General features: G+C 35.8%; 1 long non-coding RNA gene across 1 annotated transcript in view; it reads left to right on the forward strand.

Moving 5' to 3' along the window:
• The first annotated feature begins 12,301 nt into the window (after positions 1-12,301).
• The window catches only part of LOC122902677, a 53,096-nt gene continuing 41,419 nt past the window's right edge, over positions 12,302-23,978 (forward strand). The window contains exon 1 of the long non-coding RNA XR_006383841.1: positions 12,302-12,388. This is a non-coding gene — a long non-coding RNA (uncharacterized LOC122902677). The remainder of the gene's footprint in view (positions 12,389-23,978) is intronic.

Consider the following 23,978-nt stretch of genomic DNA (forward strand, 5'->3'; position numbering starts at 1 on the left):
AAATGGAAAAAAAAGTCAATGAGAAACAAATTGATCAGCTTTCTAATAAAATTCAATTTTTAGGTATTTATCATTTTAATTACTATTTGCCTTAATGAACTGCTTTTGAATTGTTGATTTATTTTAATGAATTGCTGATACAATGAAGCGTGATTAGAATAACCAAACGTGCAAATTCAAAACTACAACATACAATTGAAATGTTAAATAAGATTTTTTTCCTATTATTTGAATGTTAGTTGAAACACACTAATTCAGGAGACATACTTATGAAAAAAGTATTTGTTGGAAAATATGGAAGTTTTTATGAAAATGAAAACCAATCTTACCTTTCAAATATATGAAATGTATATAAAGAAAAACAATTATTGATATATATTTTTTCTGAACATCGTAAGCCTGAGAACCTCACAATATGTCTTCTAAGGTTGTCAGTGACTTATAAGCCATATTTTGAAAATTATTTTCCTAAATGACCTATGTGTTCTATAGAAAGTATAGGCAGATTTTACTATTGCTATCATATTTTGGGTTCCTCTAGTTCCTTATATGCTACAATTACAGATACCATGGATTTTCTACTACACATGAGTGATTACCTTCTGATTCTGAGTAATTTTGTTTCTTGTTGTTTTTAATAAAGCTCTTTTGCAAGAGAGAGCAGATTTCAGAAATACTTACTCTGGAAAATTTTGGGTTTCGTGCATACTTTGCAAGATTCCCAGTGGCCTGTACGTCAAATATATACTGGGATGTTTGATTAAAGAGAATCTTCATTTGACTTTTTCTATAGTCTAGAACACTAGGTCATATTTACCAAGCAAGGATAAATTGTTGCAGCAAAACCATCCCATTTAGTGACTGAATAGAACTTTTAGGTAAATTGACCCCCACAAAGTCAGTGGCATTGCATATGCATTCTATAAATATTTTTTTGTATTTACCATGTGATGTGCCTTGTTATAAACATTCAGAATAACAAGAGTGAAACTTATCAAATGCTAATATGATTTTTCAAAATCCCTAGACTAAATTGAATTACGCTGTCACTTGCAAACTCTCTTCTATTTCTTCTGATTTAATAACCATCTAAGTTTATAGTAGTTACATGTTTATGTCTACAACTATAAATGAAGTCTGGGAGTCAGGCATGACACTACCTCACCCACAGTTAAATCCCCAATATCCAACAGAGTACTGATTCACATAATATAGATGCTCAAGAACTCACTTTTGAATAAAAAACAGACTCAAAGAATAAAATTGAATCAAATGTGACTTTTGTTCCATTTTGGGGTTGAAGGAGAAAGATGAGTCTAGATAATAAAATAAATTATTTAATATAGAATCAAGATTTTTCATTTTAATCCTTTATATCTAATCAACTTCTTGCCTTAATATCCCTGTGATTTGTTGTTAATTTTTTTTAAAGATTTTATTTATTTATTTGACAGACAAAGATCACAAGTAGGCAGAAAAGCAGGCAGAGAGAGAGGAGGAAGCAGGCTCCCTGCTGCTCAGAGAGCTCAATGTGGAGCTCGATCCCAGAACCCTGGGATCATGACCTGAGTGGAAGGCAGAGGCTTTAACCCACTGAGCCACTCAGGCGCCCCTGTTGTTAATTTTCTATGATAAATTCAGTATGTGTCTGCATGTGGTTCTATGTGTCTCTATCTAAGTATATATAATGTTCTCATTAAGTCAAGTGATGTCCTCATAGTTATGTTCTGTCTTAAAATATTTCAAATCCATTATTAAATTAGCTGTCCAGAGGATGTTTATACTATATGTGCTTGAATTTAGTTACAGCAAGTGAGTGAATCATAGTAGTGTTAAAGCAATTGAAAACCCTGAGGCACACAAAAGTCAAATGGAACTATATATATATATATAGTAATTTTAATTTTATATTGAAACATGCACTCATGTTTCTAAAATATAGTAAATTATTTAGCTACTAATCTTATACTAAACTTTTAGTGTTATTTCTGATGTTCTTCCTAATAAGAAAATAAAGAGTTAAAAAATTATTTAGATTATTTTCAACTCAATCGTTTTCCTGTTCTAAGTTAAGATATGGAGCTAACCTCCCATTTCACTAGTTTGTATTTCAGTTATAATCTAATAATGCAATATTGTATGTCTTCTATCAGGGAAATAATTAGAATTAGGCTGAGAAGACAAACAAAAATATAATTTCTAGATTATCTCTATCTCAAGTTTATTTTTGGATGAGATTAGTTATGAAAGGTCAAGACTCCGAAGAGGGGAGAAAATAACACTGAATATTGAATGAATCAGAATGATGAAGCTGGAAAATGATGTTTCTGCTTACCCTTGATTACCTGCTAACCCCGAGGATATATTTGAGTCTGAAGTGCAAATCAACTACAATTTGGATAATTTTCAGTTTATACTGTTTTAGAACAGAAAAAAGAAGGGGGCTCTATATCTAAGTAGAGTGTAGAAAGCTGCAAGAGAGTATTACCCATTATCTGCCAAGGAGAAAGGCCAAATAACCTACAAAATTATTCTACTTTTTGAGGTTGTAAGGTAACCAAAAGTACTGAACTCCAAAAGGTGACAATCCCTTCTGAAGAGACTTGGAACAGATGAACTCTTTAATCTTTGGCAGAGATGGGAAAAGAAGGTGACTGCTTTATTAAGTAGTTGGAACAAAATATCTGAAATTATTAATTAATTCTTAAATATCAAATACGGTCTAGGGTGACAGAAAAGGAGCCATAGAAGTTTGCAACACGAAGTTGAATTAACACTCATTTCCAAGCTTCTTTACACTGGCCTCTAGATATGAATTTGCACACATCTTCTAGATCCTTCTGTCATACAAAGAAAAGAATTAAGCTGCTGTAGGAGAGCCAGGAAATCTGTCAATCCTCATGCCCCAGATGAAGATGCTTGGCTTCTAGTTGGTAGGAATAAAAGCAAAGGTGTCTGCCTTGGGGGAGGTACAAAAATCTGCTTGGGCTGAGAATCTGCATTAATACGAGGCAGGGAACTGCTTCCATGGACAAGGAGCAGGATCTGTGCTATTATAAGGCAAGGACTTCTCTAAAGTCCCTAGAAAAGTACTAGTAAAACAAATCCAGAAACATATAAAAAAAAGTTCGGTATGTCTAAACTGTAGTTTTTCCAGGAATGCTAAGGTTACTCAATACATAAAAATTAATCAATATAATTTCTCATATCAAGAAGCTAAAATAACAGATTCATATATGCATCTCAATAGCTTTAGAAAATAATTTGGCAATATTTAAAATCTATTCATGACTTACGGGATGCTGAAGTGGCTCAGTTGGTTCAGCATCCAACTATTGCTTTTGGCTCAGATCATGATCTGAGTGTTGTGAAATTGAACCTCATGTCGGGGTCCTTGCTGGGCATGAAGCCTGAATAAGATTCTCTCTCTCCCTCTCCATCTGTCCCTCCCTACCAGCCCCAACTCTCTCTCATAAATAAGTAAGTGAGTAAGTAAGTAAATAAATAAATAAATAAAATGTATTCATGATTTAAAAGACAGAGTAGAAATAGAAAAGTATAGGGATGCCCGGATGGCTCTGTAGATTAAGCATCTGCCTTCGGCTCAGGTTGTGATCCCACTCAGAGTCCTAGGTTTGAATCTTGCATCAGGCTCCCTGCTTTTCAGGGAGTCTGTTTCTCCCTCTCATTCTGTCTGTGCTCTTTCTCTCTCCCTCTCTCTCTCTCTGTCACATAAATAAATAAAATCTTTAAAAAATTGTGTCATTATGGGGAAAGGATTTCCTTTCCTTCAAATGATCCAAATATTAGACATTCATTATGTGTGGAAAAAAATATACCTCTACTTTTATCTCATACCACATACAAAAATTAACTTGAACAGGCTCATAAACCTACATGTAAGAACAAAACTAACTTCAAGAAAAAATTCCGGGAAAATATCTTTGTGACATCTGACTAGATAAAGTTTTTTCATCTAGGCACTAAAAATCATAAATTATAAAAGAAAAAAAATTGAACTTTATCAAAATTAAAAATTTCTGCACTTTAAAATGCCTTGCTTAGTGTTAACAAGTTGGATAACCTCAGATGAAATGGGCAGATTCCTAGGAAAAACAATCTACCAAGATTGAATCATGAAAAAATAGAAATTCTGAGGAGACCAGTAACTAATAAGGAGACTTGAATTAGTAATCAAAAATCTCCAAAAAAAAAAAAAAGCTCAAGACCAGATGGCTTCGCTGGAGAATTCTACAAAACATTTAAAAAAGACCTGACACCATTCTTCTTGAAATTCTTTCAAAAAATTGAAGGAGAGGAAACATAAACTCATTCTATATGGACATTATGTGATACCAAAGTCAAATAAAGACACTACAAGGAAACTATAGACAAATAAATACTCCCGATGGATATTAACTTAAAAAAAAAAAAAGAAAAAAACAACAAAATACTAGCAGCAAACAGGTATTCAACAACATATTAAAAGAATTAACTGCCATGACGAAATGGGATTTATTTCTGGAACACAAAGCTGGTTCAACAAATGAAAATCAATCAATGTAATATATGATGAAGAGAAAAACACTCAAACACATGATCATCTAAGCAGATTAAGAAAAGCATTAACAAGATTCTACAACTTTTCATTATAAAACAATATACTAGAAATAGAAGGAAACTACCTCAACATAGTAAAGACCATATATGCAAAATTCACAACTAATATCATACTCAATTATGAAAGACTGAAAACTTTCTAAGATCAGGAACAAGAAAACCATGCTCATTTTCACCATTTCTATTTAACATAGAAATAGAGAAATTGGGGAAGAAAAAAAATGAAAGGCATCCAAAATAGAAAAGAAGTAAAAATATCTCCCTTCACAGATGATATGATCATTTATATCTATCTATCTATTTATAGATAGATAGATATCCCAAAGAATACACACATACACATATACTGTTAGAACTAATAAAAAATTTGCAAAGTTGCAGGATCCAAAGCAGCACACAGAAATCAGTTAATCAACACACAGAAATCAGTTGCACTTCTATAAACTAACGAAGAATAATACAAGAGGGATTAAGAAAACATTTTCATTTACACACACACACACACACAAAAACCACTTAGGAACAAACTTAACCAAAGAGGCAAAAATAAAAATAGTACTGAAAGAAATTAAAGAAGACATCAGTAAAAGAAAATGCGTTCTGTGTTTTCAGATCAGATGACACAGATGTCAATACTACCCAGAGCAATCTACCCATTCAGTGCACTCCCTTTCAAAATCCCCATGATGTTTTTTGCAGAGGTAGAAATGTCTATTATAGTATTCATGTGGAATCTCAAGAAACCCGAAACAACCAAAACAATCTTGAAAGAGAACAAAGTTGTAAGTCTCATACTTCCTGATTTCAAGCTTACTATAAAACTGTAGTAACCAACACAAAGTGATACTGGCATAAAGATAGACCTATAGGCCAATGAAATAGAACAGAGGGACCAGAAATAATCCTTGCATATATGATTAAAACATTTTTGACAAGGGTGGCAATAGCACTTACTGGGGAAAGGAAACTCTTAATCCAATGATTTAGGGAATACTGAATATTCACATACAAAAGAATGGACTTGGACCCTTACTTTATATAATATACAAGAATTAAATCAAGATGGATCAAAGATCTAAATAACAAACCTGGAACCATAAAAATTTTAGGAAAAAAACACAAAAACTTTGTGACATTGGATTTCTTTCACATGACTCCAAAATTACAGGAAACAAAAGAAAAAGTAGAAATTGGGCTATATCAAATTGAACTTCTGTGCATCAAAGGACACAATCAATAGAGTCAAAATGCAACCATTGGAATAGGAGAAGTATTTACGAATTATATTTCTTATAAGGAGTTAATATCTAGAATATATAGAACTCTTCCAACTCAACAATAAAAAACAACTCAATCCAAAAGTGATCAGAACTTGAATAGATATTTCTTCAAAAAAGATATGTAAATATTCAATAAGCACATTAAAGGATGTTCAAAATCACTCATAATTAGGAAAATGCAACTCAAACTACAATGAGATACCTCCTCACACCTCTTAGGATGACTACAATCAAAATAACATAAAATAACTGGAGTTGGCAAGATTGTAGAGAATCCAGAATGCTTATGCACTATTGGTTAGATTATAAAATGGTGTAGCTGCCATTAAAAATAGTATGGCAGTTCCACAAAATATTAGAAATATGATCTAGCAATTCCACTGTGGGTACATATCCAAAAGAATTGAAAACAGAGACATGAATGGGTATTTGTATATATATTCATGGCAGCATTACTCCTAATAGCCAAAGGTGGAATATTTATCTGTGGATGTCTATCAGATAGCTAACTGAATGAATGAGTAAATAAAATGTAGCATATAGATACAATGGAGGGAAATTCTGACACATAACACAACATAGATGAACCTTGAGGACATTATGCTAAGTGAATAAAGGGAAAAAAATCACAAAGGAACAAATACTGTATGATTCCTCTTATATGAGGTACCTAGAGTTGTCAAATTCTTAGAGACAGAAAGTAGAATGATAGCTACTAGAGTTTGGGAAGGAACAGGAAATGGTGAGTTATATTTGATGGGTATAGAATTTTAATTTTTCAAGGTATAAAAAGTTCTGGAGATAAAGAGTGGTGATAGTCATACAACAATGTGAATGTACTTAATGCCACTGAAATGTGCACTTAAAAATGATCATGATAGAAAATTATACAACTATTTTTTCCCAATTAAAAATAATAACGAGTACAAAGATATCTCTAAGAAAATTAAAGGGCATGTTAGAAAAATATATTTATAAAACATCTGATAAAGGATTTGCCACCAGGCTACATAAGAATTCCTGCAGTCTAATTTTATGAAAATAAACAATCCAATTTCTTTTTTTTTTAAAGATTTTATTTATTTATTTGACAGAGAGAGATCACAAGTAGGCAGAGAGGCAGGCAGAGAGAGAGAGAGAGAGGGAAGCGGGCTCCCTGCTGAGCAGAGAGCCCGATGTGGGACTCGATCCCAGGACCCTGAGATCATGACCTGAGCCGAAGGCAATGGCTTAACCCACTGAGCCACCCAGGCGCCCAACAATCCAATTTCTAAAATGGAGAGAAAGTTTGAGTAGATACTTCACCAAAGAAGATATACAGATGGTAATTAAAAGAAAAGCTATTTAAAGCATTAGTCATTTGGAAATTGCAAGTTAAAATCACAATGGAGTATTATTACATGCATACAAAAATGTCTGTTAAGTAAATAAAACAAAAAACCCACCCTGGCAATAACAAGTGTTGCCAAGGATGCAAAGCAATTAGAAATCATATATCCTTGGTGAGAATTTAAATAGTCACATGGGAAGGTAGTTTGGCTGATTCTTACACAGTTAAAAATTTACTTGTCATATGACCCCACTATCTTATGCCTAGAGATATAAAAATATATGTCCACATATGTGGCTATGTTTGTAAATGTTTATAGAAACTTTATTGAAAATTGTCCATTCTGGAATTGACAATATAGTGTCCTTCAATTGATGAATGGTTAAAGAGACTGTGGGACATCCATAAAATGGAATACCAATCAGCAATAAAAAGGAACAAATTACTGGTCCATGCAACAACATGGATGAATCTCAAAAGCATTACATTTTCTGTAATACATTTGTAATATATTATGTAATACATTTTATGAAGATCCAGATACAAAAGACTAGTATTACATGTTTCTGTTAATACAATAATTTAGAAAAGGTAATCTATAAGGACAAATATCAGATCAGTGGCTTCTAAGGACTGAGAATGGTGTTGGGGGTTTGACTGAAAAGGAGCTTGAGGAAACTTTTGGAAATGATGGAAATATTCAATTTCTTGATCATGGCAGTGCTTATATAACTGTGTCCTTTTGTTAAAACTCATTGAAATAAACACTGAGAGTCAAGTGTATTTTACTAATTGTAAATTATACATCAATGAACCATATTTTTAAAGTGTCCCAAAAACATGGGGAAAGGGGAGCTACTGTGGAGAAAGTATTGTCTCTATTACAAGTGAGCTATCAGACCCCATGAAACAGTGAGATGAAAGTGTGACCCTTAAGAACACAGCTCTCAAGTCCAGATTCAGGCGTTTAGATGCTAATACCTCCACTCCAAGCAATGTGACCTTGGACAAGTTGCTGACTTGTTCTTCTGTGAAATAGGGATAATAGTAGTGCCTTTTTTTAAAAGATTTTATTTTAGAAAGAGAGAGAGTACACAAGTGGGGGGAAGGGCAGAAGGAGAGGGAGAAACAGACTCCTTGCTGAAAGGGGATCTGCCCTAGGGACTCTCTGAGATCATGACCAGAACTGAAGGCAACTGCTTAACCAACTGAGTCAATGGTGCCTTCTTCATATGATTGTTATGAAGAACAAACTAACATGACACTTAAAGCTGTACCTGACATATGGGAAGCACTATATAAGTTGTTTAATAAAAATATTATGTACTATAATGAATCATCATTTCATAAATACATCCATTAATTTATTGAATAAGAGAATACAAATCAAAGGCCATCCAAAATATTGGGACTTTTAAAAGTAATGGTTTGTTTTGAGAGTAGAAGGAAACCTATTCAATTTTTTTCTTTTGACAACCATATGTTTATAAGGACTCTGATGCATATTTGAGTTACCCAGTACATTTTGATAACCATTATTACTTACAGATGATGTGGTTTTGATTAAAACAATAAACGGAGATGTGGTCAGCTAGTCATTAAGCCAATATTTACTCTTCTTTCCTAGGAGTTTGGCATATTGCTATATTGTGGGGATACAAAGATGTGTGAGGTTCCAACACTGATTGTAATATGTTATACTCTAGTGGAAGAAAGATAGGTACACAAAAGTTCTGGAGGATAAAACACAGCATACACCATGAAATGGGAGCTCTGGCAGGTCCTGAGATTAAGACAGAAGAGGAAAAGTAACAGTAGGCTATATGTTAAAGGGTTTAGGCTTGCTGGTCACACTAGGCGTTGGGTTAACTCTGACTTCTGCCTGAGTGAGCTTGAGGCATTAATTTAATTCTTTAAGCCATGCATTTTTTATCTTAAAATGTGGAATGTAATGGTAAGTATATCAGAGGGTTGTCGTGAGGATGAAATAAAAATAATACATGTGAGGTGCTTAGTAAGTGAATAAAACTAGCTTTCAATAAATGCTAACTGTATCATTGGTATTAGTGTTAATCCTTACTTCTACCTACTTTACACATCATGCCATCACTATGCCAGAGGTCCTTACTATTTAAAAGTATTTTGTACGTGTGTGTGTGTGTGTTTGCTTGTTTGTTTTCTTACTGCATCCTTAGTAGTTATCCACGTTAGAATGGTAAAGTTTACTGTCCTCAATTTGTAGATAAGAAAAACAGGATGTTAGTCTATACTGAGATAAAGATTTTTCTCATGAAAACCTATATTCATTTCACTATATCAGACTGAAAAGATTTTCTTAATTTTTACTATGATGTTGTACTCATAAATTTTCCTTGATCCACTCTTCAGTATTGCCTAAAACATTCATGTATTCTTTCATTCTCTCTGTTACACACACACAGGCGTGTGCCCACGCACACGCGCACACACACACACACACACACACAAAACTCATGTTTATAAGACCCCCGTTTATTTTCAATCTTACATAGCCTGTGGTTCTTTAATATAGCTTTTGATTAATTTGAACTCCTTTTATTCTGGCAAAGTCCATTTTTCCAATTCTTTATACTTTTAATTGGGTATGTTTCATTACATTAAAAATATTTCTGTCAGAAATAACAAGAACAAAAATAGCAAAATAACTTTGAGCTGTAAACTTGAGGCTTTATACCCAAGTCTATTTCTAAGGGCATAAAGATAAAAGAAATACTTCATAATAACAAGAAACGTTCTGTTACTGATTTATCATGCTTATTTGCTTTTCAAAAAGAATCTTTTATTTTTTTAAATAAAATATCCATACTCCTCGACTAATGAGAAAAGGAAAACAAATATTATGCAATATTATTTCTTAGATACCTGGCAGAGAAGAATACTGTACACATGAAAAATCAGCAGAAAGGAAAGTAGGTGAAATATGACATGAGATTAAGCTGTATAAGTTTATAAGTTTATAAAACACAGACTTGAAGATACTGTTCATAAAAATTCCCTGAGTCAGTCAGTCTAGTTAATTTAATCAACTCTTTACACATACAGAGACTTCAGCTACCAGCTGTTAAAGTTGAATTTAGGATTTTGATTTCTTGCAAATAATTTTGGAAAAAAAAAAAAGAAGAAAGTCAAAGTAGCAAATAGTAAAAAATAAGCATAAAAATAGTAAAATAATTGGTCACTTTGATAATAAATTTCTGTTATCAAAACTGTAGGTAAGGTATACAGTTAAGTAATTATCACATCGGAAATCCAGATATTCTGCCAGTAGGAAAAATATTTGTTGGGAGTGAAAAAATGACTCCATGTGTTGTTCATCAATCATCTAGTTAGCTTCCTGCTGGTAGTTGTGTAGAGTTATTACTGTTGTGAATATTTTACCTGTGAAATCAGGGAGAAAAGATAATTAAACACATATTAACCAGACCTAGGGGTTTGCATGTAGCAATCTATTAATCAATATTGATTGAATATTATAATAAGCATCATGAAGGAGATGGGTTTTAGCTATGTCTTGAAATATGAATAATGTGGGGATGGCAAGAAAGCAATAGGGTGACAAAAGGATACAAGAGAAGAAATTTCAGCTAGAGGAAATAACATTTCCATAGTTTTCTTTTCCACTGTAAAAAACTGTACATTTATTCATTTTTTCAAAATCAAAGAACTGAATTCATAGGTCTTCTTTTCTCTATCAAATGTCATAAATATGAGATATCTTAATATATAATTTTGAAGAGTTATTTCTTAAATGTGACTTAATCTTAAAGTAGCATTCAACAATATTCACTTAATCATACATTCTCTCGGTTCAAAATTCCCATCTACTTCTCACTTCCCACTTCCATTCCCTTAGTCCAAGCTTTCCTTGATTCAGCCAGTATTTCTATGTACCTATTATGTGCCTGGCACTGTGCTGGAAATATAAGGAGGAGTAAAACATGACAAGAATTCCTGATTTCAGGAAGCTTCCAGTCTAATGGTGGAGGCAGAAATTGATCAAATGGTTCTATAAATGAATGTAAATCCGTACCTGAGTTTAGTGCTAGAATAAAAGGTACATGGTGTGTTAGAGCATATGGAAGGTGATCTTGGCCAGGTCAGGGATGTCAGGGCTTCTCTGAGGAACTGACAATTGAATTTCAGTCTGAAGAATGAGTAGAGTTTAACTAGAAAGAGAAATGCATTACATACGGAAGGCAAATCCTATGCAAATGACTGTGCTGAGAAGACATTTGGCAAGAAGGAGTACCTTAAGGATGCTGGCATGGTTTGATTAGATAGAGCAAGGAGAAGTTTGGTGCTAGGTGAGGTTGGTTATTTCCCTGCAGAATTATTGCTGGACATCCTTTAGTTCAGCATAATATCAGCTTCTGTCCAATCCAGTCCTGCCGTCTTTTACCAATAAATATGATCATATCACTCCCATAGTAGGCGCCTTCCGTCATCCCCCATGGAGATGCTTTGTACTTAGGCACAATGTGGATCTTCCCACTACCAGAACATGTTCTGCCTTTAAATGGCCTCTAAATTTGAAACCCGTTCTTGATCCTGGAATTCCATTTTCCTGGCCTGTCCTACTACCACCCTGGTGATCTAGTTCTCTCCCCAGTAGATGTCAAATGTCACTCTAGAGAACTGAGTCCTTGGGAAAACCCCAGCGGGAAGTATTTCCTCTCTATGCTTGTATCACTTCACCCGCCTGCCCTGTCCACACCTCTGTTTTCAGAGCATTCTTGGAGACAGTGAGCTCTCAGAGTAAGGGATTTCCTATCAGGCTTTTGTATACAATAGGAAGTGTAGGGGACCGCCTCCGGCGGGAAAGTCCCTGCCATTACAAGATGGCGCTTGGCTCACTGCCAGCAAAATACGCTGCAAGTAAACAACGAACGTTCTGGTGAAGCCCGCCTAAAGGAGGACATAGTCATTGGCTGTTTCAAATTTAATCAGCATAGTAACAGGACTCTCATTGGCTCTCCTCATTGCTTGGCCCCTTATTGGTCACCTTGCTCGCTGATTGGTCATGTAAATGTATATAAGTGTATAGACTTGCAGAAATAAAGAGAGAGAAGATACATCTGAACTGGGGCTTCTTGTCCTCCTTGCCGGTCGAAGGTGACAAGTAAGTTTCTGAAAAGTCCCAGTACTGAGTAAATGCTTTTTGTGTTTTTATTTTTGGTGGGGGATTTGTTTGTTAGTTTGTTTGTTTTTTGGTCAAATTTAAAAATCATGTCAGTCCTTCAGGCCTCATTCTGGTCATTTAGAAAGAATGATTTTGCCTGATTTGTTGATTCAAATCAGTTAATTTTAAACTGACTAATTTTAAAGGTACCTTGCTTTTTTATTATTATTATAATGACTGAATGGTTAACACTTTCTGTGTACACTCAGATGGAATGTTAACTTGTCATATCTACTTTTTGTCATTAAATTTGAGATGAAGAAATATTTTTATTACCATTAAAACATAACCTTGAACAATTTACTTAATCTCTCCCTGCCTCAGTTTTCTTATTTTTACAATGAGACAGCAACAGTTTCTACTTCCTTGCGTTGTATTGAAAATTAACTGGTTAACATTTTCCAAGTGCTTTAACATATCTGGGACAAAGTAATTCCCTCTGGCTGTGTTTGTCAAATGAACAAACAAACACACATGCAAATAAATCATTCACTGGCAGTATTTCTGAGCAATTTTTGTGAGTTGTAAGGAGGACAAAGGTGAATCCATTCTAAATGTGCTGATTATGTTTTGATATATCACTTTTATAACTACCCATACTTAATTCAATGTAATTACAGAAACACTACCCCTTTCCCCAGGAAGACTGTGTGATTTAAAAACAGAGAGAAACTCCGTGTCTTTATATTCCTCTATGAATCCATTGTACTGTTGGACCTGGTGATGAGTTAGGTATTTTCCTTGATACTTACTACCACTTTGCACCATTGTTTCTCACTTTTGCTGGGGGAAAAAAAAAAAAAGTTTTAAAACTCATGCCATCAAAGTACACCATACACCCTTTCTTTTATTATCATTATTTGTAGCACCCTGACCATTCTTTCCTAACGATTTAATATTGTAACCTTTGGTTTATTATCACTATCGCTAAAGCTATTGCTGTTGTAATTCTTCAGATTTACCCATATAGGTGATTCTCTCAATTCCCTGGCTTCAAGATTCCTTGATTCTCATGACTTCACAAATGCATCATTCACCCTACTTCAGCCCCATGGTCTGATCCTGTTTGTTTGTTTGTTTGTTTTTTTAATTTTATATATTTTTTAAACATATAATATATTTTTACCCCCAGGGGTACAGGTCTGTGAATCGCCAGGTTTACACACTTCACAGCACTCACCATAGTACATACCCTCCCCAATGTCCATAACCTCACCCCCCTCTCCCAAACCCCTTCCCCCCAGCAACCCTCAGTTTGTTTTGTGAGATTAAGAGTCACTTATGGTTATGGTTAGTCTCCCTCCCAATTCCATCTTGTTTCATTTATTCTTCTCCTACCCACTTAAGCCCCCATGTTGCATCTCCACTTCCTCATATCAGGGAGATCATATGATAGTTGTCTTGCTCCAATTGACTTATTTTGATAAGCATGATACCCTCTAGTTCCATCCACGTCGTCGCAAATGGCAAGATTTCATCTTTTGATGGCTGCATAGTATTCCATTGTGTATATATACCACTTCTTCTTTATGCAATCATCTGTGGATGGACATCTAGGTTCTTTCCATAGTTTGGCTATTTTGGACATTGCTGCTATAAACATTCGGGTGCATGTGCCCCTTCAGATCACTACGTTTGTATCTCTAGGGTAAATACCCAGAAGTGCAATTGCTGGGTCATAGGGTAGCTCTATTTTCAACATTTTAAGGAACCTCCATGCTGTTTTCCAGAATGGCTGCACCAGCTTGCATTCCCACCAAAAGTGTAGGAGGGCTCCCCTTTCTCCGCATCCTCGCCAGCATCTGTCATCTCCTGACTTGTTAATTTTAGCCATTCTGACTGGTGTGAGGTGATATCTCATTGTGGTTTTGATTTGTATTTCCCTGATGCCGAGTGATATGGAGCACTTTTTCATGTGTCGGTTGGCCATCTGGAGGTCTTCTTTGCAGAAATATCTGTTCATGTCTTCTGCTCGTTTCTTGATTGGATTATTTGTTCTTTGGGTGTTGAGTTTGCTAAGTTCTTTATAGATTTTGGACACTAGCCCTTTATCTGATATGTCATTTGCAAATATCTTCTCCCATTCTGTCAGTTCTCTTTTGATTTTTTTAAGTGTTTCCTTTGCTGTGCAAAAGATTTTGATCTTGATGAAATCCCAATAGTTCATTTTTGCCCTTGCTTCCCTTGCCTTTGGCGATGTTCCTAGGAAGATGTTGCTGCGGCTGAGGTCGAAGAGGTTGCTGCCTGTGTTCTCCTCAGGGATTTTGATGGATTCCTTTCTCACATTGAGGTCCTTCATCCATTTTGAGTCAATTTTCATATGTGGTGTAAGGAAATGGTCCAATTTCATTTTTCTGCATGTGGCTGTCCAATTTTCCCAGCACCATTTATTGAAGAGGCTGTCTTTTTTCCATTGGACATTCTTTCCTGCTTTGTCGAAGATTAGTTGACCATAGAGTCGAGGGTCTATTTCTGGGATCTCTATTCTGTTTCATTGATCTATGTGTCTGTTTTTGTGCCAGTACCATGCTGTCTTGATGATGACAGCTTTGTAATAGAGCTTGAAGTCTGGAATTATGATGCCACCAACTTTGGCTTTCTTTTTCAGTATTCCTTTGGCTATTCAAGGTCTTTTCTGGTTCCATATAAATTTTAAGATTATTTGTTCCATTTCTTTGAAAAAAATGGATGGTATTTTGATAGGGATTGCATTAAATGTGTAGATTGCTTTATGTAGCATAGACATTTTCACAATATTTGTTCTTCCAATCCAGGAGCATGGAACATTTTTCCATTTCTTTGTGTCTTCCTCAATTTCTTTCATGAGTACTTTATAGTTTTCTGAGTGTAGATTCTGTGCTTCTTTGTTTAGGTTTATTCCTAGGTACTTTATGGTTTTGGGTGCAATTGTAAATGGGATTGACTCTTTGATTTCTCTTTCTTCTGTCTTGTTGTTGGTGTAGAGAATTGCAACTAATTTGTGTGCATTGATTTTATATCCTGACACTTTACTGAATTCCTATACAAGTTGGAACAGTTTTGAAGTGGAGTCTTTTGGGTTTTCCACATATAGTATTATTTCATCTGTGAAGAGTGATTGTTTGACTTCTTCTTTGTCAATTTGGATGCCTTTAATTTCTTTTTGTTGTCTGATTGCTGAGGCTAGGACTTCTAGTACTATGTTGAATAGCAGTGATGATAATGGACATCCCTGCAATTTCCTGACCTTAACAGAAAAGCTTTCAGTTTTTCTCCATTGAGAATGATATTTGCGTTGGGTTTTTCATAGATGGCTTTGATAATATTGAGGTATGTGCCCTCTATCCCTACACTTTGAAGAGTTTTAATCAGGAAGAGATGCTGTACTTTGTCAAATGCATTTTCAGCATCTATTGAGAGTATCATATGGTTCTTGTTCTTTCTTTTGTTAATGTGTTGTATCACATTGGCTGATTTGTGGATGTTGAACCAACCTTGCAGTCCTGGAATAAATCCCACGTGGTCGTGGTGAATAATCCTTTTAATGTACTGTTGGATCCTATTGGCTAGTATGTTGGTGAGAATTTCTGCATCTGTGTTCATCAAGGATATTGGTCTGTAGTTGGGATCCTTGTCTGGATCCTTAATGGAATCCTTGTCTGGTTTTGGGATCAAGGTGATGCTGGCCTCATAAAATGAGTTTGGAAGTTTTCCTTCCATTTCTGTTTTTTGGAACAGTTTCAGGAGAATAGGAATTCTTTAAATGTTTGGTAGAATTCCTTTGGGGAAGCCGTCTGGCCCTGGGTTTTTGTTTGTTTGGAGATTTTTAATGACTGTTTCAATCTCCTTACTGGTTATGGATCTGTTCAGGTTTTCTATTTCTTCCTGGTTCAATTGTGGTAGTTTATATTATAAACAAGTCTTAGTGACATCCATTTCTTCCAGATTGTCAAATTTGTTGGCATAGAGTTGCTGATAGTATGTTCTTATAATTGTTAGTATTTTTTTGGTGTTCGTTGTGATCTCTCTTCTTTCATTCAGGATTTTATTTATTTGGGTCCTTTCTCTATTCTTTTTGGTAAGTCTGGCCAGGGGTTTATCAATCTTATTAATTCTTTCAAAGAACCAGCTCCTAGTTTTGTTGATTTGTTCTTTTTTTTTTTTGGTTTCTATTTCATTGATTTCTGCTCTGATCTTTATGATTGCTCTTCTCCTGCTGGGATTAGGGTTTCTTTCTTGTTCTTTCTCCAGCTCCTTTAGGTGTAGGGTTAGGTTGTGTACTTGAGACCTTTCTTATTTCTTGAGAAAGGCTGTACCACTATATATTTTCCTCTCAGGACTGCTTTTGCTGTGTCCCACAGATTTTGAACCTTTGTGTTTTCATTATCATTTGTTTCCATGATTTTTTTCAATTCTTCTTTAATTTCCCGGTTGACCCATTCATTCTTTAGAAGGATGCTGTTTAGTCTCCATGTATTTGGGTTCTTTCCAAACTTCCTCTTGTGATTGAGTTCTAGCTTCAGAGAATTGTGGTCTGAAAAATATTCAGGGAATGATCCCAATCTTTTGATACTGATTGAGACCTGATTTAGGACCGAGGATGTGATCTATTCCAGAGAATGTTCTATGTGCACTAGAGAAGAATGTGTAATCTGTTGCTTTGGGATGGAATGTTCTGAATATATCTGTGATGTCCATCTGGTCCAGTGTGTCATTTAAGGCCTTTACTTCCTTGTTGATCTTTTGCTTGGATTGTATGTCCTTTTCAGTGAGGGGAATGTTAAAGTCCCCTACTATTATTGTATTATTGTTGATGTGTTTCTTTGATTTTGTTATTAATTGGTTTATATAGTTGGCTGCTCTCACGTTAGGGGCATAGATATTTAAAATTGTTAGATCTTCTTGTTGGACAGATCCTTTGAGTATGATATAGTGTCCTTCCTCATCTCTTATTATAGTCTTTGGCTTAAAATCTAATTGATCTGATATAAGGATTGCCACTCCTGCTTTATTCTGATGACCATTAGCATGGTAAATTCTTTTCCACCCCCTCACTTTAAATCTGGAGTTGTCTTCAGGTCTAAAATGTGTTTCTTGTAGGCAACATATAGATTGGTTTTGTTTTTTTATCCATTCTGTTACCCTGATTCTTTTGATTGGGGCGTTTAGCCCATTTACATTCAGAGTAACTATTGAGAGATATGAATTTAGTGCCATGGTATTGCCTGTAAGGTGACTGTTACTGTATATTGTCTCTGTTCCTTTCTGATCTACCACTTTTAGGCTCTCTCTTTGCTTAGAGGACCCCTTTCAATATTTCCTGTAGAGCTGGTTTTGTGTTTACAAATTCTTTTAGTTTTTGTTTGTCCTGGAAGCTTTTAATCTCTCCTTCTGTTTTCAGTGATAGCCTAGCTGGATATAGTATTCTTGGCTGCATGTTTTTCTCGTTTAGTGCTCTGAAAATATCATGCCAGCTCTTTCTGGCCTGTCAGGTCTCTGTGGATAAGTCTGCTTCCAATCTAATATTTTTACCATTGTATGTTACAGACTTCTTTTCCCGGGCGGCTTTCAGGATTTTCCCTTTGTCACTAAGACTTGTAAATTTTACTATTAGGTGACGGGTTGTGAACCTATTCTTATTGATTTTGAGGGGGTTTCTCTGCACCTCCTTGATTTTGATGCTTGTTCCCTTTGCCATATTAGGGAAATTCTCTCCAATAATTCTCTCTAATATACCTTCTGCTCCCCTCTCTCTATCTTCTTCTTCTGGAATCCCTATAACTCTAATGTTGTTTCATCTTATGGTGTCAATTATCTCTCGAATTCTGCCCTTGTGATCCAGTAGCTGTTTGTCCCTCTTTTGCTCAGCTTCTTTATTCTCTGTCATTTGGTCTTTTATATCGCTAATTCTTTCTTCTGCCTTACTTATCCTAGCAGTGAGAGCCTCCATTTTTGATTGCACCTCATTAATAGCATTTTTATTTCAACTTGGTTAAATTTTAGTTCTTTTATTTCTTCAGAAAGGGCTTTTATATCTCCCAAGAGGGTTTCTCTAATATCTTCCATGCCTTTTTCGAGCCTGGCTAGAAGCTTGAGAATCGTCATTCTGAACTCTAGATCTGACATATTACCAATGTCTGTATTGATTAGGTCCCTAGCCTTCGGTACTGCCTCTTGTACTTTTTTATTGTGGTGAATTTTTCTGCCTTGTCATTTTGTCCAGATAAGATTACATGAAGGAGCAAGTGAAATACTAAAAGGGTGGCAAAGACCCGAGGAAAATACACTTTCACCAAATCAGAAGAGATCCCAAATCATGGGGAGGAGAAAGGGGATTAAAAAAGGTTCAGAAAAAAAAAATAAACAATTAAAAAAGAAAACAAATAATGAAAAATATTAAAAAGAATACATATATATATTAGATAAACTAGTTAAGAAACGTTAAAAAAGAAAAGGGTAAAAGTTAAAAAATAATTTAGCAGAAGGAGAAAAAAAATTGAAAAAGAAAAAAAAATTAACTGCAAGACTAAAGAATCATGAGGAGAAAGCCATGAGTTCCGTGCTTTGCTTTCTCCTCCTCTGGAATTCCGCGGCTTTCCTTAGTATTGAACCTGTACTCCTGTTCTTGGTAGGTGAACTTGGTCCTGGCTAGATTTCTTGTTGTTTTTCTGGGGGAGGGGCCTGTTGTAGTGATTCTCAAGTGTCTTTGCCCCAGGCGGAATTATACTGCCCTTACCAGGGGCCGGGTTGAGTAATCAGCTCGGGTTTGCTTTCAGGAGCTTTTGTTCCCTGAGTGCTTTCCGTAGAGTTCCAGAGGATGGGAATGAAAATGGCGGCCTCCCAATCTCTGGCCTGGGGGAGCCGAGAGCTCGGGGCCCCACTCCTTAGTGAGCCCTCAGAGAATAGTGCCCAATTATGCCCCTCTCCCTGACCTCCAGCTGTGCTAGGAGCTCATCAAGCATCTGGCCGGTTCAAGATAACCCTAAGCTGAGAACTCACTCCTCGGCTCTGTCTCTGTAGCTGGCTTTCCCATTCTAATACCTGCAAGCTCTGCAACACTCAGACACACCCCATCCTTCTGTGACCCTGCGGGACCTGAGGCCACGCTGACCCCGCATGGGCTTCACTCTGGTTTAGCCTCTGGAGCGATGTCCCTCAGTGGAACAGACTTTTAAAAGTCCTGAATTTGTGTTCCGTTGCTCGGCCACAGTCTATCTTCCCATCGCTTTGGATTCACTTCTCTGCCTGTCCTTCCTTTCAGAAAGTGGTTGATTTTCTGTTTCTAGAATTGCTGTCCTTCTTCTCTTTGATCTCCCATTGGATTTGTAGGTGTTTGCAATCTTTAGATAAGCTATCTAGCTGATCTCCTGCTACCTAATGTAGTCTCAGCCTGCTACTTCTCCGCCATCTTGACTCCTCCCCCGTCCAATCCTGGTTTTAACTGAGACATCAAACTGGCCGCAACTGTCACCTTTCCAAATTTCAGTCTCTAGCACGGTGCTCCTGTCCTTCCTGGGCTCCCTCTGGCCACCCATCTCCAGGACTTTGTCTACACATGTCTGACTTGTACCTTACTGATTCTGCTACCTTTTCACTCTCTCCCTCTCTAGCCTTATTTATTACTTTCCTCTTTTACCAGCTAGGGCTACTGGTCTATCATTTATTAAAATGACTCAAATGACTTGATTACTCTCCATTCATTTTACTTACCTGGCAAAATACAAACCTTGATTCAATCAAAGTCAACACCAATCTCATGCTCATTCTTTTACAACTAAACAAATTTAGAGGAAAACATTGACTGGTTTTACTTCAAATTTATGACCACAATATTTAAGAAGAGAGCCAGAAACCATATTATATTTCTTACCTTTCATTCTACCATTTTCCTAAATAGCGATACTGTGTCTTTATTTCTCAAATTTCCCACATCTTTTTCCTTCTTTTTTTTCTTTTAAGATTTTATTTATTTATTTGACACAGAGAGAGAAATCACAAGTAGGCAGAGAGGCAGACAGAGAGAGAGGGGAAGCAGGCTCTTTCCTGAGCAGAAAGCCCGATACAGGGTTGATCCCAGGACTCTGAGATCATAACCTGAGCCAAGGGCAGAGGCTTAACCCACTGAGCCACCCAGGTGCCCCTCTTTTTCCTTTCATTCTCAGCAAGATTATTAGTTGCTCCTTCTAATTTCATTGAGAAAATATGAATAATGAAGAAACATTTCACATTTCCTGATCAGAGCCAGTTTCCTATCAACATGTACATCTTATTCTGTTTCTTTTTAATTTGTCTGTGTTGTCATAAGTCCAGTCTGTCTGCCTGTGCAGTAAATTTCATCCCCTTCACATATACAGAAACACCACTTGTTATGCTTGAACTGCCCCCCCCCCCAATTCATACATTGAAGTCCTAATCCCCAGTACCTCAGAATATAACTATATTTGGAGATAAGATTTTTTTTTAAGTGGTTAAATTAAAATAGATTATTTGGGTTGGGTCCTAATCCAATATGACTGTGTTCCCAAGAAGAATCGCCTGTCTTGTGCACTCAAAGACTGAGAAGCAACCTTGTAAGGATACACAGCAAGAAGGCAGCCATCTGCAAGCCAACACCTTGACAGCCAATCTGTCTACACCTTGATCTAGTCTCCAAGGCTACAGAAAAATTAATAATAATAATTTCTGTTGCTTAAATCACCTAGTCTGTGATGTTTCTTATGACAGCACTAGCAACTAACTTACCACTTAACACAGTCTCATCATCTTTTCTTCAAGACCAGTTGTTTCTTTCTCAATAGAAATTTCCCAGCAGTACACAAATATATGTTTATTTCTTCCATCTCAAAGAGAAAATCTTATTTGTACTGCACATTTTCCTCCACTTTTTGCCACATTTGTTTCCCTTGTACTGTAAAATCCTGTCTTAATTTTTATTCTTTCTTTCTTGAACATAATTCAACCAGGCTCCATGTTGCTGTAATATTCAATAATTATTTGTTATACCCTTTGACCTGCAGATAGCATTTAATAGGAAGTCACCACCTCCCCCTTTCTGTGACATTTTCTGCATTTTGTTTAGGACTTTGCTTCCTCTTGATTTTCCCCCATCTAGCAGATTCTTCCTCACGTTTTCAACTTCAAAAAACATTAGCATATTCTAGAACCTCCTTCTCGAGACTCTTTCTCTACTCTACCTGACCCATTTGATCCAGTCACATGCTTTTAGATAACACTTGAAGATCGTCAAATGTTTTTTTAAAGATTATTTGAGAGAGAGAGAGAGAGAGAGAAAGAGAGCGAGAGCACAGGGAGGTGCAGAGGGCGATGGAGTGTGGAACCTCAGGAGACTCTGCACTGAGAACGAAGCCTGAGGCATGGCTCAATCCTACAACCCTGAGATCATGACCTGAGCTGAGACCAAGAGTCAGATGTTTGACTGTGCCCCTCAGGGGCCCCTGAAGATACTCAAATTTTTATCTCCAGACCAGTTATTCCCACTTAACTCCAGAATCATATATGTTAAAATACCTACACTTGGCTAACTAATATGTTTCTCAAATTCAGCATGTCCAAATAGAACTCTCTTTTAACTTGTTATTTTTGGTCTTCTCATAATACTACATGACAACTCTATTCTTCCACCAAAAACAAACAAAAATCCTTATTGTTATACATGAGTCCTAAGAATTCTTAATCCCTTTATCAAATTCATCAGCAATTCTTATCATCTATACTTCCCCAAACTCCAAAATCCATCAGTTTTATCTCTGTCTCCCTCTTCCAATTCAGTATCTTGGTTGGATTGCCCCAATATCATCTTGCATCCTCCTCTACTTCAATCTCAACACCACAGGCAAGGACGTCTTCTTTCCTTCTTTCCTTTTATTTTTTTGTTATTATCAAATATTTTATTTAACTCATTAATTAATGAAGAAATCAGTCAGGTGTTAAAACTGGTTCAAAGAAAAATTTCAAGCACAGACATATATATAGGCATGTAAAACTGCTAAAATTAATTTGCTAATAGATGGAAATTGGTTAATCACTTAAAATATAATGTTTGAAACTATCTTTTCTACAGAATAGAAGTGAATTATATCTCTACAGGATGCAATTAACTTGTATTGCTATGAATGAGAATCTTTTGAGAAATCTCAGTTTTCTTTTTTTTTTTTTCAGATTTTATTTATTTATTTGGCAATGAGAAAAAGAGAATACAAGCAGGGGGAACAGCAGGGAGAGGAAGAAACAGGCTTTTGCTGAGCAGAGAGCCCAACATGGGACTAAATCCCAGGACCCTGGGATCATGACCTGAGCTAAAGGCAAGACACTTAACCGACTTAGCCACCCAGGTTCCCTAAGAAATGTTAGTTTTCTACAACATAATTTCTACCCTTACAGAGTTATAAGATGGTCATAGAAAGACAGTCAAATCTGTATAACACTGTAATATCAGATAATTCCTGAAGGGAACCCCTAACACTCTTTAAAAAGACAGTCATCTCTTTTGTTTACTTACAAATATTTGAATTTTTTCTTGACAACTATAACATTGATTATATGACTATTATATTTTCCTATATAATGTCCCTGGAGAAAATTACTTTGTTTTTTAATTTGAGTACAGTTGATAAACAATGTTACATTAGTTTCAGGTTTGCAGCTTAGTGATTTGGCAAATATTTACTTTATGCTATATTCACCACAAATGTAGTTACCTTCTGTCTCCTTACTTTACTATTACAATATCATTGACTGTATTCCTTATGTTCTGTTTTTTATTTCTATGGCTTACTCATTCCATAACCGAAAGGCTGTATCTCCCTCTCCCTGCACCCATTTTGCCCAATTCTGCCACTCCCTGCCCTCTGGCAACCATCAGTTTGTTCTCTGTATTTTTAGGTCTGATTCTGCTTTTTTTATTGATTCATTTTTTTTATATTCCACTTAAAAGTGGAATCACATGGTATTTGTCTTTCTCAGTCTGACTTACTCCATTTGTCATAACACCCTCTAGTTCCATCCATATTGTCTCAAATAGCATAATCTCATTCTTTTTTATGGTTGCATAATATTCCTCTGTGTCTGTTAGGTGGGGGTATGTACCGCATTTTCCTTATCCATTCATTTGTTGCTGGACACTTAATTTGCTTCTATGTCTTAGCAAATTTAAGTAATGCTGCAATAAACATAGGGGTACATGTATCTTTTAGAATTTTGTCTGCATTTTTTTTGAGTAAATACACAATGGTGGAGTTTTTGAATCATACATCTTTCTATAATGTAAGACAGATTACCTACAGAACTGCTCTAAACTCTTCAGTGGCTTCTCATCTAATCCAGGGAAAAACCCAAAAGTCCTGCAAGATATCCCAGAATATTCCTTTCTCCTTTGGTCTCTGTCCTTTGAACACTCCAAACACCTTTCACATCAGAACTTTTGAGCTTATTATGTCAGGATCTATTTCCTCCTAATATCTGCGGGGTTTCTTATCCCACCCTACTTTTACCATCAGATAAACCACAAATTTCTTTTCCCCTTTTCTCTTCC

Source organism: Neovison vison, chromosome 3 (assembly GCF_020171115.1).
Source record: "Neovison vison isolate M4711 chromosome 3, ASM_NN_V1, whole genome shotgun sequence".
In the NCBI taxonomy this organism is placed as follows: domain Eukaryota; kingdom Metazoa; phylum Chordata; class Mammalia; order Carnivora; family Mustelidae; genus Neogale; species Neogale vison.